This window comes from Leptonychotes weddellii, chromosome 2, assembly GCF_054177405.1.
Source record: "Leptonychotes weddellii isolate Sample4059 chromosome 2, ASM5417740v2, whole genome shotgun sequence".
Taxonomy (NCBI): domain Eukaryota; kingdom Metazoa; phylum Chordata; class Mammalia; order Carnivora; family Phocidae; genus Leptonychotes; species Leptonychotes weddellii.
The window spans coordinates 42,460,612-42,475,509 of NC_138370.1; the positions used below are offsets into that span (position 1 = coordinate 42,460,612).

The following is a 14,898-nucleotide window of genomic DNA, read 5'->3' on the forward strand; positions in this document are numbered from 1 at the left end:
TATTGTTTAACACATTGAGCTGTGCACGGAAGGAGAGCTTCACACTCGCCCTAAGTACGACACCTGCCGCTTCCCTGGCACAGCAGCCTGACAGCAGGAGAGCACCACCCATGGTCTCCCGTAGCCATTTCCAGCTGGTATACTTTTGTCCTGTTGTAATTGAGAGGTTTTGGGTTTTTGTTCTTTTATAAAAGCGCATTTTTACCCATTAGATGTTGGTGTCTGTAGTTGAGTTTTCTCAGTTCAGCAGAGAGATACGATGAGGTCTGATAATCTGTTTGTAAGAGTACCAGTCCAGAATTTAATAGCTCACTAGTTTGGCCTTCAGTGATTAGTGCTACGTTTGTTGCAAACTAGAATGATCAGATTTGACTAGCATCACCAGCAGTCTTTCCGATAGAAGGAATAAAATTCTCAGCAAGAAAAAAACATTTTGGTGCTTTTTATTTGTTGAATCATAAAAATGTCAATTGGAAGTCCTGACCTATTTCCATTCAGTGTCTACTTAAATACATTTCACCTCTACTGTGTCATGAGCCCCTCCCCCACTGTTTCCTCCCACGAATGTTCTGCCTCGCCTTGCCCTCAGCATGCCTTTCTGTGAGTTGGAGAATTTTGCCAATCCACTAATAACATTTGTTTCTTATTTCTGCACATCTAGGATGACAGCACTAGCCATAGTGACCACCAAGACCCCATCTCATTAGCTGTGGAAATGGCAGCAGTCAACCACACTATCTTGGCATTGGCCCGACAAGGAGCCAACGAAATCAAGACAGAGGCCCTGGATGACGACTGATCAGGGAGGGTTGAACAGGAGAAGTTAACTTAGTTTAGACGTAGCACCTTAGCAGACTTTCCTCGGTCCTTAACATGTGTTCTTACAGTATAACTTGCAGTTTCTTGTATGTCAGTTAGCCGTTAGGGTCTTGTTCTGTGAAGATGGCATGGTGCCCTCAGCCTTTGCATATACTCTCTCAGTATTAATTCCCAGTAAATAATAACCAACCAACCAACCAAACTCCCTCTCCCAGCCCCCGAGGCTAGAAAATCTTGCTGCTCTGTCTTAGCATTCCACGAAAGTGCTTCCAGGTATTTAGATAGCCCTCAGTTCTCCAATATTAGGCTACATGTAAAACCTTGGGTACCTTTAGATTCCTGTAACACTAGTCTGTACCCTTTTCCTTCCCCAAGACTGATAGGATGCAAGCTGAGGTAGTGTGGCCCAGGATTGACAGACACCATTTGGGGAGTATCCGCAGAGTAAAAGGAACACTAGAATTCCCACTCAGCGTGGGAATCATTGATTTCCAGCTGCAATAAGCCGTGCCTCGTAATAGTCACACTGTGGCTAGATTATACTTCTTTGGGTGCTGTGCTAAGAATGTGCATGGAAAAACTTGATCTCAGATTTTGGTTGATGTTAACATGCCTGACACAGACATCCTTTCCTCTCACAAGCTGTGTGACTTAGTAGATAAAATACTGCCTTCTGCCTTTGGGACCATGATTCAAACAAACAAAAAGACAAAAAACAAAAGTCAGTAAAAAAAAAACAAAAAACAACCCAGCTTGAGAGCATTGGAAAAAAACATGAGCTGAATGTCTAACGGATGTTAAGTCCAGTTCTCAGAACCGCTGTACATTGCGTGGCACAGGTATGTGCCTGCCCGGAAAAGTGCTGGAGGCATCGTGGAAGCTGCTCTGCCTCCTGTTGGTGTCCCCTTCCCTGCTGCCAAAAAGTCTTTCAAGGATGGAGCTAAGGTCACAAATGAGTGAATGAACTTCCAGTCTTTGTATCCATTAACTGAAGCCCCCTCAATATGAGAGGTTGATAGAGGACTTTAGAGTGGGATTATGCTGGCTGACTATCAGAAATGCAAATACTTTCCTAAATAGGAGCAGAAAAAAGCAGGGGACAATTGCCACTTATGTGGTGGGTCTTCGAGATACAACGTGATGTGACTGCTTTGGTGTTCTCTTTACTCTGTCCTTGTAGAGGTGTGAAAAGCTATATTGCTACAGGCAATTTATTTAATAATTGGAAGCCATATTGATAATGGATGTGGTAATATTTGTAAAGTTTAATCTACTTTAAGCGGCAGTAACTAATGGAATTTTTTTCCTTGATCACATATGTAGCACTTTTGTTACTTTTTAAAGATATTTATATTTGATAAATCTTTTTTTCATTTTGAGAACTCAAAATACCAAACAGTGAACTTGCGTTATAAAGTCACCCTGTGATCACCTTGTCATCTAGTAGCAAAATGATGAACTATTCATGCATCAAAGAAAATTACATCTGCTGGCCTTGTATGAAAATGATCTCTTGGCATCCCGATTAAATGACACACTGTCACTGTGGGGAAGAGGAAACCGCCTTCGATGTAGCAGCGTAGGGTGCGTCTGAAGGAGGCATGACTGCTGTATATTTTCTGCCTCATTCCATCTCCTTTCTACGCATGGTGGAGCCTTGTTTAAAGGGGGATGTGGGGCTGGCTATTAAACAGGGCTTCTGTCTTGTCGTCCATTACCTGAGAACGATTTCTAAGGTGGAAGGAAGGTGCCGTTTCCTTACCTCTTCACCCCTCCTCCCCCACCAAATGTATTCAGCCTAAAACCATTGAGAGAAAGACTGACCTTCTTTGTTTTTCCCTTCCTTGTTAGGGAGATATTAAATATCCACCAGTTTTTAGCTGGTCTGACTCCACTTAAGGCACATGCTGACGAGGTCTTCTCCGTATCCGTTCATCCTGCTTAGGCCAGTGTGCGGAAGCCTTCGAGAGGGCACGAAGATGCCACCTTATATGGGTCTGTGATTTTAAAGAGCCGTGGGCAGGGACTGGGCCTGCTCTTGTTTGTGGATTTCAGGCAGATAATGTATATACTTCCAGCTTCCAAGAACTGAAGTAAAATGGGGTAGTCTTTTCTGTTTTACTGTATTACTTGAACCAACAAATTCAAGAGTAGCATTTGTTATTCTCAGGAATGATCCCCCTGCTCATTTTCTTTCTTGGTGTGTTTGACTTTTTATTTCAGTTAGGAGATTATGTTATCTCTCTTTCCTTTTATATTACATAGAAGAAATATATTGTATCTTTCCATTTCGGTGGAATTTTGTCTGCTTAATCTCAGTTGACTCAGAAAGAAAAGAAGAGAGAAAACTATAGTGTCTGACAAGCCACATCCATGATTTATTGTAAGGAGATTATTATAATTGATAGCTTCTTTATGATGGGATTGCTAGTATCATTTGTTCTTGCTGGTCTTTTTAAAGAAACAGACTCAAACTGTTAAGACAGCTGCAGTTTCTAAAGAAATACACTGATTGCCAGAGAAGAGCTAAAAGGTTTCATTGTTTTAAGGCCTTAAGAAAGGAAAAAGCTTCAGAGAATAAAGGAGAGTCATATCTATGAAAGCAGCCCTGGGCCCTGTCTGGCAACCTGGAAAAAGTGAGAGAACATGTCTACCAGTGCAGGATAGCCTGGATTGGGTTCAGTGGGAACAGGAGGAAGGAATCTTTCATCCAGAATTCTTCTTTTAATTGAAGAAGACTGCTGGCCTGCTCCTAAGACGACCTGCTGCCTTACATACAACTTTTGCTTTTTCACTAAGAGCAAAAATGTAGTTCTTTGGGGCTTAGATTTAAATCTACCATTGTTGGTTTGTTTTTTGTTTTGGAGTTTGTTTGGTTTTTGTTTTTTTGTCACCAGGTTGAATTCTGTCTTGTCCAGGCTACCTTAGTTCTTATAATGGCATATGGAGTTGCCACTGTCTAATTTGTAATATCTTTGGATAGTGAATTTGTTTTCTTAAGCTTTTTCAGGTTTGGTAGTATTTAAACAGAAACCCTAAACTGCTCTCCTACTGAAGGGAAAAGAGCCAGGCTCTAAAAAAAACCACGTTCTGTGCTTTTTGGTTGTTATGTCCCTCCTTTCTTACTCCATACTGTACTTCCCTCAGGCCCCAGAAGTCTGTTTCAGGACTGCTTGTCCCTAGTGAGGAAGACTGAGGGTGGGGATGTGGAACCTTGTCAGCAGTTCTTATAACTTTTCTGTTATTTCTTTTTCTTTTTTAAAGACACTTTGATTGAATTACTGTAGTCAAATTGGGTAAACTTCCTGCTCCTCTTACAACACAGCCTTACAAAGGGACCTTCGAAAGATGGACCATCCTAGTGGGATTTCTTCCTTGCTGTTGATAACCCTAATGTAGGATGAAGGGCAGGGAAGGCAGTACAGTATACTCTTAGCTGAGACCTTCTGGTGCCAGTCAGTACCAACCAGACATTTTGGTTCATTTCAGGTTTATTTCAGCAAAGTGTGTAATTTTGAGTACCCCTTAGGGCGATTTTCTTCACAGTCTCAATCCTTTAAAGTGGGGTTGATAAGTGTGGTCACCTTCCACCTACCTAGGGAATCTGTCCAGTTCCCGCACACTGTCTTTGGGGGGGGACAGCCCCGCCCCCCACATTCTCCTATTATTCCTTCACAGGAAGAAAGTTCCTGGAACAGGAAGAAAGTTCCTGGAACAGGAAGACCCCTTTAAGATACCTTTCACTCTAGCTCAGTAGAGGTGACCACCTAAAAAGATGTGAGTGAGGAAGCAGCTCATCACTACTGAAGTGTGCAAATCCAATACCCCAGTCCCTGGTAGATTTAGGATGGCAGGCAGTCTGGTGACCAGCAGTACTACTGCTGGGGCCAGACATCCACAGAGATTTTTTACCTCAAAGGGGACAACTCATGAAGAGCTCATTCATACACTTGTTTCAGTTCTCCCTGTTTGGCCTTTGTCTTTACAAACTTCCCTCCTGGATTCCAACCATCAGGCACCAGGTGTAAATAGACTCATTTCATCAGGAATCTCCAGTCATTTCGTCTCCCTCTGTGAACAGCTCCTCTTCCATTTGCCTCTGGTCTCCAGTACTAAGGCCTCATCTTGAGCTGACATCTTTGCTGGGATTTATCTTCCACGGTAGGCAGAGTAGGTGGGTGTGGGCCATCTCTTCACACAAGCACTCCTTCCTGTCTTGCAGGCCATCTTTTTGACCAGCTACATAATTCCACTGACCAGCTGCATTATTTCTGCCCATAACAGTGGAAATAATCCCTTCTTCATACACGTCCTCCCACCCCTGTCCTAAAAATGTGAACTTCCAAGTCCTTACTCTCTTGGTCTTAAGAAGGGTTTGGGTAGAAGCAGTCTTCCCATTTAACTTGTGGCTCTGCCTTTTAAAATTGCTTTTTGTCTTTTCTTGTACAGAGAACAACCAGAGTATTTTATCCCCAATGAGTCTCAACAGATTCTTAGGCAATAATTTTTCTTGTTATTGATGATCTTGTGCTCAGTAGCACTCTACACTGAATAGTCCTGACCCTTCACATTGTGCGTTGGTTTTCTGTGTTAATCTCGGTCCGTGTTTAATTCTTCGGTCAGAGTGGTGATAGATTTTGTCATTTTGTTGTTGTGATTATTAGTAATGTTTTACTACTGTATTCATTGGGGCTTTGAGACCAGCCAAATCCATTTATAGCTTTACTGAGCCAGATTTGTTTGTCAAGATTTCCCAAGTGAAAGTTGGGCGTACTGACCAGCTCTGCTGGTGGCGTCTGTGTGGGGCACAGGGGTGGGGTGGGGGATGCACTGGGGCAGGGGTGGGAATTACACATTTGAAACATTCCTTTTTGTGTGCTAAGTAGCAAGGATGTTTACTCAGGATTCTGGGATCAGTTGTCAGCCATATTGCATTTGGCTAACTGAGCTGCATGCCCTGAAAACCCTCTTCCTGTTTCTTAATTTCCGGAATGTCTAATTTACATTACTTCATGACACCTAAGTTTTCCAGTTTGAAGGTATTGCACCATAATGAGAACACGAGGTTTTCCCAGGGAGGCAACTATGACTGGCCAGGTAATCCTATAAGGATTTCCCTGACCGTAGCCTGTTGTCAAGGCAGAGGCCCTTTCTTTTCCAGCTCCCCCGTCTCCTCCATTATATGCTCTTCTTTTCAAAAGAGGACTATCACTTAAGAGGGAAGATTTCTTTACCACTCTCAGGAGAACTACCCTACTGAGGTGGTGGGAAAGGCTTTTTAAATACATCAAGCCTATAAGTCCCTTTTCTGATTACAGAAACTCCTATCACAAACAGGTTATGTTCAGAAAAGCTGTTCTTAATTCTCTTTACTTATAAGTTAAAAGTGATAAGCTACTGCTTTTGCCAACTTAAAGGATGGTTGACTCGCTTACTCTGAAGTGCAACTTTGTTCCTACCCATGGACGTTCAAAAGCTGGAAGTTCATAAACTGTGAGGTTTCTGCATCAGCTTCATTATTCTTGTGGATATGAGAAGCAGCAGCAAAGAGAAAGCTAACGATCTGAGAAATCCCATTTCCTGTAACATTAGTTTTCCTTTGTAATTAAGAGGGGAGTAGATATGGTGGAGAAGAGAGGGAAACTCTGGCTGCACCAAAAGATCTTACACCATGTTCTTACCATCACCCAAGGACCTTGAGGATGTAATAGATGACATGGGTAACAAATATGCAGATCACTGGACTTCTTCTTTAGCATGCTTCACATGACACTTGGGGCCGAGCAGTGAGCAGAACTAAATCAAGTCAGTTCCATTCAAGTGAAGTCTAACTAGCATTTTACACCACTGACTACTAACCACCCACATTCCACGCCCATTAGCTCATTAGCCAGCGCAGCGCCCCAACAGCAAACAAGGATGCATCTGCAGGAGGCTTTGCCTTGCTCTCCTGATGTCCTTTTTACTTGGCAAGTTTGGGGATTGATGTGGACAGCAGTACTGTGCTCTCCCATGGGTGTCTGAGCCCCATGGTGCAGTGGCGTGGGGCAGCTGTTGAGAGTGTGTGGTCCACGAGGGCTGCCCGACGCTGACCTGAGTAGGGCGTGTGCTCGTAGCTCGGCTCCCAGTTCAGACATCTCAGGGTGCCGTTCCCTTAACTCCATTTGCATTTTCTCTTTTAATGAAAGTGGCTCTGTACATCCATAATTAACTCTCAAATTCACATTGGTGTGCTGTGATCAAATGAAGGTTTGCCTGAATCCTTTCAAATTGTAACCATGGTAATTGAGGGGGGTGGCACAGAATGAATATATAAAAATATAATGACAATTGTTCTGAATGACTGAGTGTCCTCCTGACATGTAATTAGCTGTTTTAGCAAGATGTAGATTGGCATGGTCATAATTAAAAGGATTTCTGTCCTTTATGTGATTGGAAATGGCAGAGCTCCCATTCCCTGTTCCCTTTTAGCACTAATGCTCCCAAGAACATTTGGAACAGCAACTCAGTAAACTAAAATAATGACATGGTGTTCATGTCCTCTCCTCAGTGAAAGAGAAGGATTTGGAGTTATTTCAGTTTCAAAATGGAAGCCTTTGCTACTGCTCCACATTTGACTTCTGTGTTATTTGAAACCCCTCTCTCACATCCAGTTTCAACCTGCTCCACCTTTGGCAGAAAGTACAGTCAGAATCCCAACATGAGTCAACCCCTGAAAGGCCTCCACCACTCTACCTGACTTGCTAGCCAGCTACCATACTGTGCACCTAACTTGAGGACATTGACTGCTTAACAAGCTCCCCGGGGTTTTAATTCTTACCGGCTTACTTGCTATTTCCATTGTCCTCACCATCAGAAAGTATCAAGTGGGAATTTACACATTTTCCTCATTGGATCATATGATGTTCGGCTGACATGACACAAACACATGGGCTGTGAACAGTTCTGGGGCATAACTGGAGTACTGATACTCGCAGTGTCCTGAGGTTACTGGATGCACGTGCGTGCCCCCACACCGCTCTTACACGGCAACCACCAACTTCCTTGTATCGGCAGCCTTTTCTTAGCCAGGGTTTTCTCCGTTGTTCTGCTGAGTCGGTGGGGTTGTCGCCCTAGCCCTTCCAAGTCCATGTTCTCTTTCTCTCCCTTCCACTATTCCTCCTTTTTCTTCATCCACCTTGTCCCACCCACTGAGCATCGGGTGGTCTGGACGCCTTACGCAGTCTCCTGCCCAGGATGTCTGCTCTTCTCCCCGCCGAGGCCTCCCACTGGACCGGACCTGCTGCGTCTTGATCTAGCCTTTCTCTAGAACATGCTTTTGGTTTTTTCCCATCACTTGCAGGAGTCTTCATTCAGTTATATCAAGAGTCAGTCTACGCAAATAGCAGCACCCAGCATAGTGCCAAGTGGCCCCTCCAGCTGCTTCATTCCCGTGTGGCTCCCAGCTGTGCTCATGAGCCTGGCCCATGAGCCCTTTCTTCCTTCAGTGCTGACGCCCCAGGATTGGTTAGTAACCACTGAGAGAATGCAGCTCTTGCTTTTGTTCATATTTTGCTGCTCACCCTCCTACAGACCTTTACCCCTGTCCATGCATCAGAGGGGGCCCTAACCAAATGCTAAACTTCAGTCTGATGAAAATGCTGACATAGGCTGCATCTCTATAACTGTTCTCTCCCCCTGTACACACACACACACACACACACACCCCTACCTACCTACACACACACACACACACACACACACCTACCTACCTACCTACACACACACACACACACACAGAATTTGGGAAAGGGTTCTGCCTTGGCTCCTTTATTCTGGTTCCCCTCAAAAATACCTCCAAATATATAGCAGTTGGGCTAAATCAGGAAAAATGCCAGTAAAAGTTCTTACTCAGTGCTTCTCTTTCTATATGATCTAAAAGGGACTTTCATCCCCACCCCCAGCAAGCCTGCTTTCACGACACATGTGCTGTCCTTGAGACTTTTCTGTGGGATCCTGTCAGTCTTCTGACAGTTGGAATGATCGTGGATTTATGACCGCAAAGAGCAGAATATCCCATCCCTTATTTTCCCAGCTGCTGGAAGATAACTATCTTCATTACAGTTGAGAATCTGTCTTAAGATTTGCAGTTCTGAGAACTGACTAGGTGAGTATAATTCTGTGATTTGTGAGACGTGCATTAAAACGGCCAGCAGAACATTCTGATTATCTGCTTACATTCAAAGAAAATAGAATTATCACTGCAGTTAAAACCTTCTAACACAATCTACTATTTTAGGGATCAAAGTATTAGATGTGCTGCTTAAGGAATGGTGCTACTAAAAAAGAACTGGAGTTGGCAAGACATCTCCCTCCCCAGGTGTTTCCAGAGGCCACTTCAGTGATTCAAAACACCCTACACCATAAATGCCGGTACCACCAGCAGCCCCCACTAAAAAGAAAAAACCAAAAAAGAAAGCCAAGTCACCAAAATCCATAAAAACATAGATAGTACTTACCAATGAAATACATATTTTTTGGAAGAAAACGCCAGAAGTTGCTCTTACAAGAAAATGGAGTAAAGACGTCATTCTAAATCATGATGCGGCAAGAGACATTCAGACCTCCTGAAGCATTCAAAGCTCATGATAATAGCCGCTGACATTTACTGAGCATGTACTGTGTGCCAGGCACTGTGCTGAGTGTTCTGCCTCATTTATTCTTGGAGATTCATGGACTGCGCACCTTAATGGAGAAGAGTGAAACCTCCGGTTGCTTCTTTCATCTTAGTAGGATGTTCATTGGAGAATGGACCACAGAGTCTGCCTGGCATTGCTCTGAATGAAACCACTGCATTTAACCTGTTTCGTTTTCCCACACGACCATGCTGGAGAATTCCCAATGCTATCCTCTCTCCGTGCCCTTCATTCCCTCTGACACTGAACTAGTGTTACCGTGATGCTCTAGACACGAGAGCATCCCTTCCCCTTGGTCTTTCTCCTTGCTTAGTGACGGTGATAGAAACGTAGTGTGACCTCAGGGAGGCTCCGCAGCTGTGATGTGAAACCTCTTGTTTGAAGCATCCTGTCTCCAGAAGGCAAATGTGAGTTCCTGCTTCTTTGGGGGAAGAAACAGTAGGGCTGTCTCATCTGTTTTGAGGAGAAGTGGAATTTACTAGCACTTCCAGTTAGTTGAGGCAGAGAATGTTAAAAATCTCACACACTTCCTCTTTTCTCTCTATTTAGCTCTTCGAGCATCTTCATAGTGCCTGTTACTGTTAGGCATCCTGCTTCTGCACAGAAGTGTTTAGCTAAGCCATTCCAGCTCATTCTGCTGTCACGTCCGTCACAGTCATGAGAGGCAGTGGGCTTGAGCCAGTAGGAGGTTCTGGGACTCTGGTATTCGTGTCTGCCCTGCATGGAGACAGGTGCAGATTTGGGCTCAGCATAAGAACTTTCTAATCACAGTCCGGCACAGGGGCGAGCTGCCTCGGGGTTCAGGTGGCAGCTCAGTGACTACTGTCAGGGGCACCAACTCCAAGCTGACCTGAGGACAGGACTGAAATTCCATGTTTCTCTCCCCCTCGCTTCTCCAGCTCTTTTCCTCTTGCAAATAAGTGGTTCTCAGGGGCTGGCTGTCCCTCTCTCTTCTCATCCACTCTGTCATGTCCTAGGCATCCTTGAAGCCCAAGAGAGTGGAATCCGCCCCGGAGGAAGGCCCCAGTTGGAGTGGCCCCGTGAGCGGATTCACCAGGTTGACTACTTGGGACTGGTGGTCCCTGTAATAGGTACCTTGTTTCATTATCTGGCTAATGGGGTTTTTTGATTATCTATTCCTCCCACCAAAAAAAAAGAAAACCCACCCTAATGTGAAGGGAACAAGGTATGTGTGCCTTCCGTTTAGCTATTGATCCAGATCTGGCATGACTGGTGGCAGTTGGGTGCCCCTGAAATTTTGGAATGGAAACATTAACTCTGTCCTTGGAAAGCGCACGTGACTCTTAACCAACCAGTACGCATAGCAGAGATGAGTCACAAGATTTGTGTTGCCTTTATAACTTTTCCAGCTTCCCATCCCTTCCAGGTCACGCTGAAATTCCAGTCTTGTTTTCTGGCTTCCTTTAAGCCCAGAAACCACTCCCCTTTTGTTGCTTTACTGAAACTAAGAGCCCAGCATAAACTTATGAGGGTCATTTTTCCACTTCATCATTCGTTGAAGCTATTAAACTGGAAACAAAATGACATTAGTTCTGTATTAATGTAAACAGCAGCCGCTCTAGCGATCCTACACTCAACTCTTGTTTGTATGCCAGAGTCCTAGGCCCGGTAGGCAGTGCATACATCAGTAGAGCGCACTGAACGAAGGTGAGAGCTCAGCCGTGGGCTCCTTTCAAGAGCATTATTGTTAGTGATTTGCCTTGAAAACCACACTTCAATATGTTAGAGTCAGTGAGCCCCTTAATCCTGCATCTCTGAAAATGGGCACCACGAAACCAAAACCAAAGTTCTTGTGGGCAGGGGTGGGGGGTAGGGAGCTTCTCCCTTCAAGCATCGGCATCGGCAAGGCTTTTCTTTACTGTTCACTGGTTTTGCCAGAACACTCCTTTAGAAAGGGCCTCTTCTTTTCCTAGCAGTTTTTCTCACGCGGACAACAGAAAGCAGGCCCGTGCAGTCCTGTGAGTCTAGAGCAGGCTGTCCCGACTTCCCACACACCTGCTCTCCCCCGTCCGTTCGCCCTGGTCTGCAGAAACAGGAAAGAGAAAAGCCCTTGCTGGGCCCAGCCCTGTTTTCTTCACATTCACCCAGGCTGCAAGGTGGGACATTCCCCTGCCAGAAGATACCAAGAACATCCTAGTTGCCTCCCCTGGAAGAGCCCACAGCCTTCTCTGATTCCCCCTGGGCTCCACTCCCTCCCTTCCACCGCCATAGTCACCGTTGGGTATGCAGTACCTTCCAAGGATACATTTCTAGTTACGTTTTTTAAGTGCCTAAGCAAGTTACAGACCTCTGGGACCTGCCAGAGAGTCGGCCTGTGCCCTGCCCCCATCCCTTCCCCACCCTGCACTTAGCCCCCAGGGGCGGGCGCAGATAGCTGCCCCTCTCCAGGGTCCCTGGCGTTCTGCAGGCAGAACAACTACAAGGGCAAGCTCATGGGCAGGGCGACATCGTCATTGCCCCATCAGGCTGGCTTTGTCCCTCTTTCCTGTGCTGCTTTTTAGGGATGTCTCTGTTGATGCAGTTCCAGTCTCGGTTCATCGAGAATGTTAAGGAGCCTGCTTCGCGAGGTCTACAGCTACTGAGTGGGGGAGATAGGGGAGAGCAAGACAGCCGCAGAGCAGAAGTCAGTCTTTTGTCCGCAGCTGGAAAGTGCATCCAGATCCAAGAGGGCAAAGAGTCAGATAATCATAGTTAAAAACACAATGATTCATTTGCCATCATTAATCATTGGAACCCTGGCTGCCTCCCCCTGTCCTCTCTTCCTAGATTTGAGGGGTCAGGGTGTCTGCTCACAAGGGCTCAGAAGGGCCATCATCGCTGGGGGTGAAGCAAGATCAAAAGTGTGTCTTTGAAAATGAGTGTGAGGTTATTTGTTTGCTTCTTTTTTAAAGTAATTGAAGTCTGACCTAAATTTGGGGCCTTTATTAAATGTGGTGGGTGTACGACGGATTATTTTGTGACTGCACTCTGTTCACATCACGGCACTAAGCAGCGCTCAGATGATTTGTTGGTGCATTAGAAAGTTTTTGCAAGATGGACAAATCCTTACCCAGGCACTTTATTTTCATTAATAATCCAGCGTTTTTTGTTCAGACAATGTAATAACCCAAATGGTGGGCATTCACATTTAACAGGTATGGGCAGATTTGCCAGAGGAATTCTTTGGATTTGGATAGACAAGGGAGGCGGGTTGATGAAAGTGATCCAGTGGGAGACCACTGCCGTGGTGATGACGGTGCTGACGAGAGGGAGGCTGCCCTGGAGCACGTCACACCAACCCGGAGTCGGCGGTGTGCTGCTGCTCGGTCCTGCGGACGCTGGTGTTGACGGCTTCCCCCGGGGGCTTGTCAGTTGCCCCAGAGGCGCGTGCGCGGGACTGCAGCAGCGCAGGGGACAGCGGTGCAGTGCGGCACCAGGCGGAGGAGGCCCGCCTGCTTCTCCATTAACCGGACCCGAACACTGCGGCGCCCGCGCAGTGCTGGGACGCGTTCCCGTTGCGGAACCACGTGCAGCTCTGTCTGCCTGTCCATGGCAGGGGTGGGAACGAGCTGGCGCAGCTGGTTATAAAATAGAAAGTGAGTTTGACAGTCATAATCTGATTAGATACCCTGGACCAGATGCCTTGGGACTGCCTCAGAGTCTTTAGCGTCCACCAAATACTCGAGTATCTGCGACGGGCTGTGTGGGGTCCCTGCCAGATGGGTGTGGGGGCAGAGCGCCCTTTCCCTGCCTTGGCCGTCGTGTGTCTTAGTCTTTGTGTTTCCCTTTGGCGTCTCCTGGTCTCTGTCCCCCATCTTGTGCACCATGTGTCCCTGAGGGGAGTCGCACCTGTGTCTGAGTCTGCTGTAAGGTGTTCAGTCTACCTCAAGGGGTCATCATGGTCAACTCTGTCCCATAGCAATCCTCTGACATCGCCACACACACTGGAATGTATATCTGCCCCTGGCCCTGCCTTCCCTGTCAGTAACCTCCTGACCCCATCTTTCCTGTAATCACCACAAACTCCTAGTGCAAATTGGATGCTGCTTTAAATGTGAAAACAATTGTTCAAAAGCTATAAAACCTGAATGAAAGCTAAAGCTGAATTTATAAGCCTTGTTGCATATGAGCCAAAAGTGCAAAAAGCTCTATATAATGAACTAACCTGCCACTCGTATAAATATAAATATATATAAATATATTAAAATCAGACTGTTCTACAAAATTGTGTATTTGTATTTTTGTGTACGTACAATTTTCTGCTAAGCAGAAGGAGGATGTAGTATAGGATGCTGTGAGAAGAGATTTGGTTTAATCCTATTTCTTTGTTACTTATTTTTGTTAACATCAGATGCCTGTCTTTGTCTTATATGTGTATGACACTGTTTGGAAAGCTGCAGTATCTCTCTTCCTTAGGTCCAGAGTCCATTAGAGAATGAAATTTGGGGTTTAGAGAGAGTTATCCAGGCCACCAAACATGCAGAAGTGGACAGAGCTTGGCCCTCTCCTGCCCAGGAGCTGCTCGCGGTCCTGAGGCAGCAGTGAGGCAGGGCACTGGCCTCTGGGAAGCAGAGTCCCACTTCCAGAAAGCAACTTCCAAAACAAAAGATTGTCAGATCTCCCTGACAGAAGACTCCACCGGGTCCCTCAGGAGGAGATGCAGGACCTCTCAGTTCTGGGCCAGAAGTCTGCCCAGAAAGTAGCAGGGGGCTCTGCCTGGCTCTAGTGCCCCGCTCACTGGCCGTCCCCGGGCTCTGTGTCCCTCTGCCTTTTTCAGACCAGGTTACCAAAATGCCTCCCCTCTGCTGAGCTGCTGGCGCTTCATCACCCAGACCTGCAGCCCCAGTTCCCTGGAGCATCTCAGAACCCACTTTCCCGGTGCTAACACACAAGAGGGGGGTAAAGTGGCTGCCAGTAAAGGCCAGAAACCAACCATCTGAGAGGCCAGGCCGGAAGACAAGCTCTGTGCGCCCAGGGCGGTCGCCTTTCCCCGGGGAAGGCGTCGGGCGCCCTGCCCGGGCCCCACCCCCGCCGCCCGCCCACCTCTCAGCCCCACGGCAGTCCCTCTTGGCGTGAACCTTGTCTAGGGAGAGCGATACTGCACCTTCACCTGTGGGACTCATATTTATAACAATGTGTAATGACTGTAGCAAAAAGCCCTTGTTTCTAGATGTAAATGGTCAAAGAAACAAGTGCTCTATTGTATTGATTAAAATAGTTCAAATGAGTCCTGTATCATTGTATCTCCTATTCTGGATTAGTGCCTTTTGGACAGTAGACTGTTCTGTAATTAAAATGTAGTATACTGCTTTTTTGTACAGTTTTGTTTTAATAAAACTTTTTTTTAATTTGTGTTTATTTTAGTATTGTACCTATTAGAGAATAAAACGTATAACTGAACAAA

The 14,898-nt window shown here is 45.9% G+C and overlaps 1 long non-coding RNA gene across 5 annotated transcripts in view; it reads left to right on the forward strand.

Annotated features, from left to right (window-relative positions):
- Nucleotides 1-14,898, forward strand: part of LOC145719183 (uncharacterized) — a 29,741-nt gene extending 14,843 nt beyond the window's left edge. For all 5 annotated transcript variants that reach the window (XR_014142230.1, XR_014142233.1, XR_014142235.1 and 2 more), the window contains one exon: nucleotides 662-14,898. This is a non-coding gene — a long non-coding RNA (uncharacterized LOC145719183). The remainder of the gene's footprint in view (nucleotides 1-661) is intronic.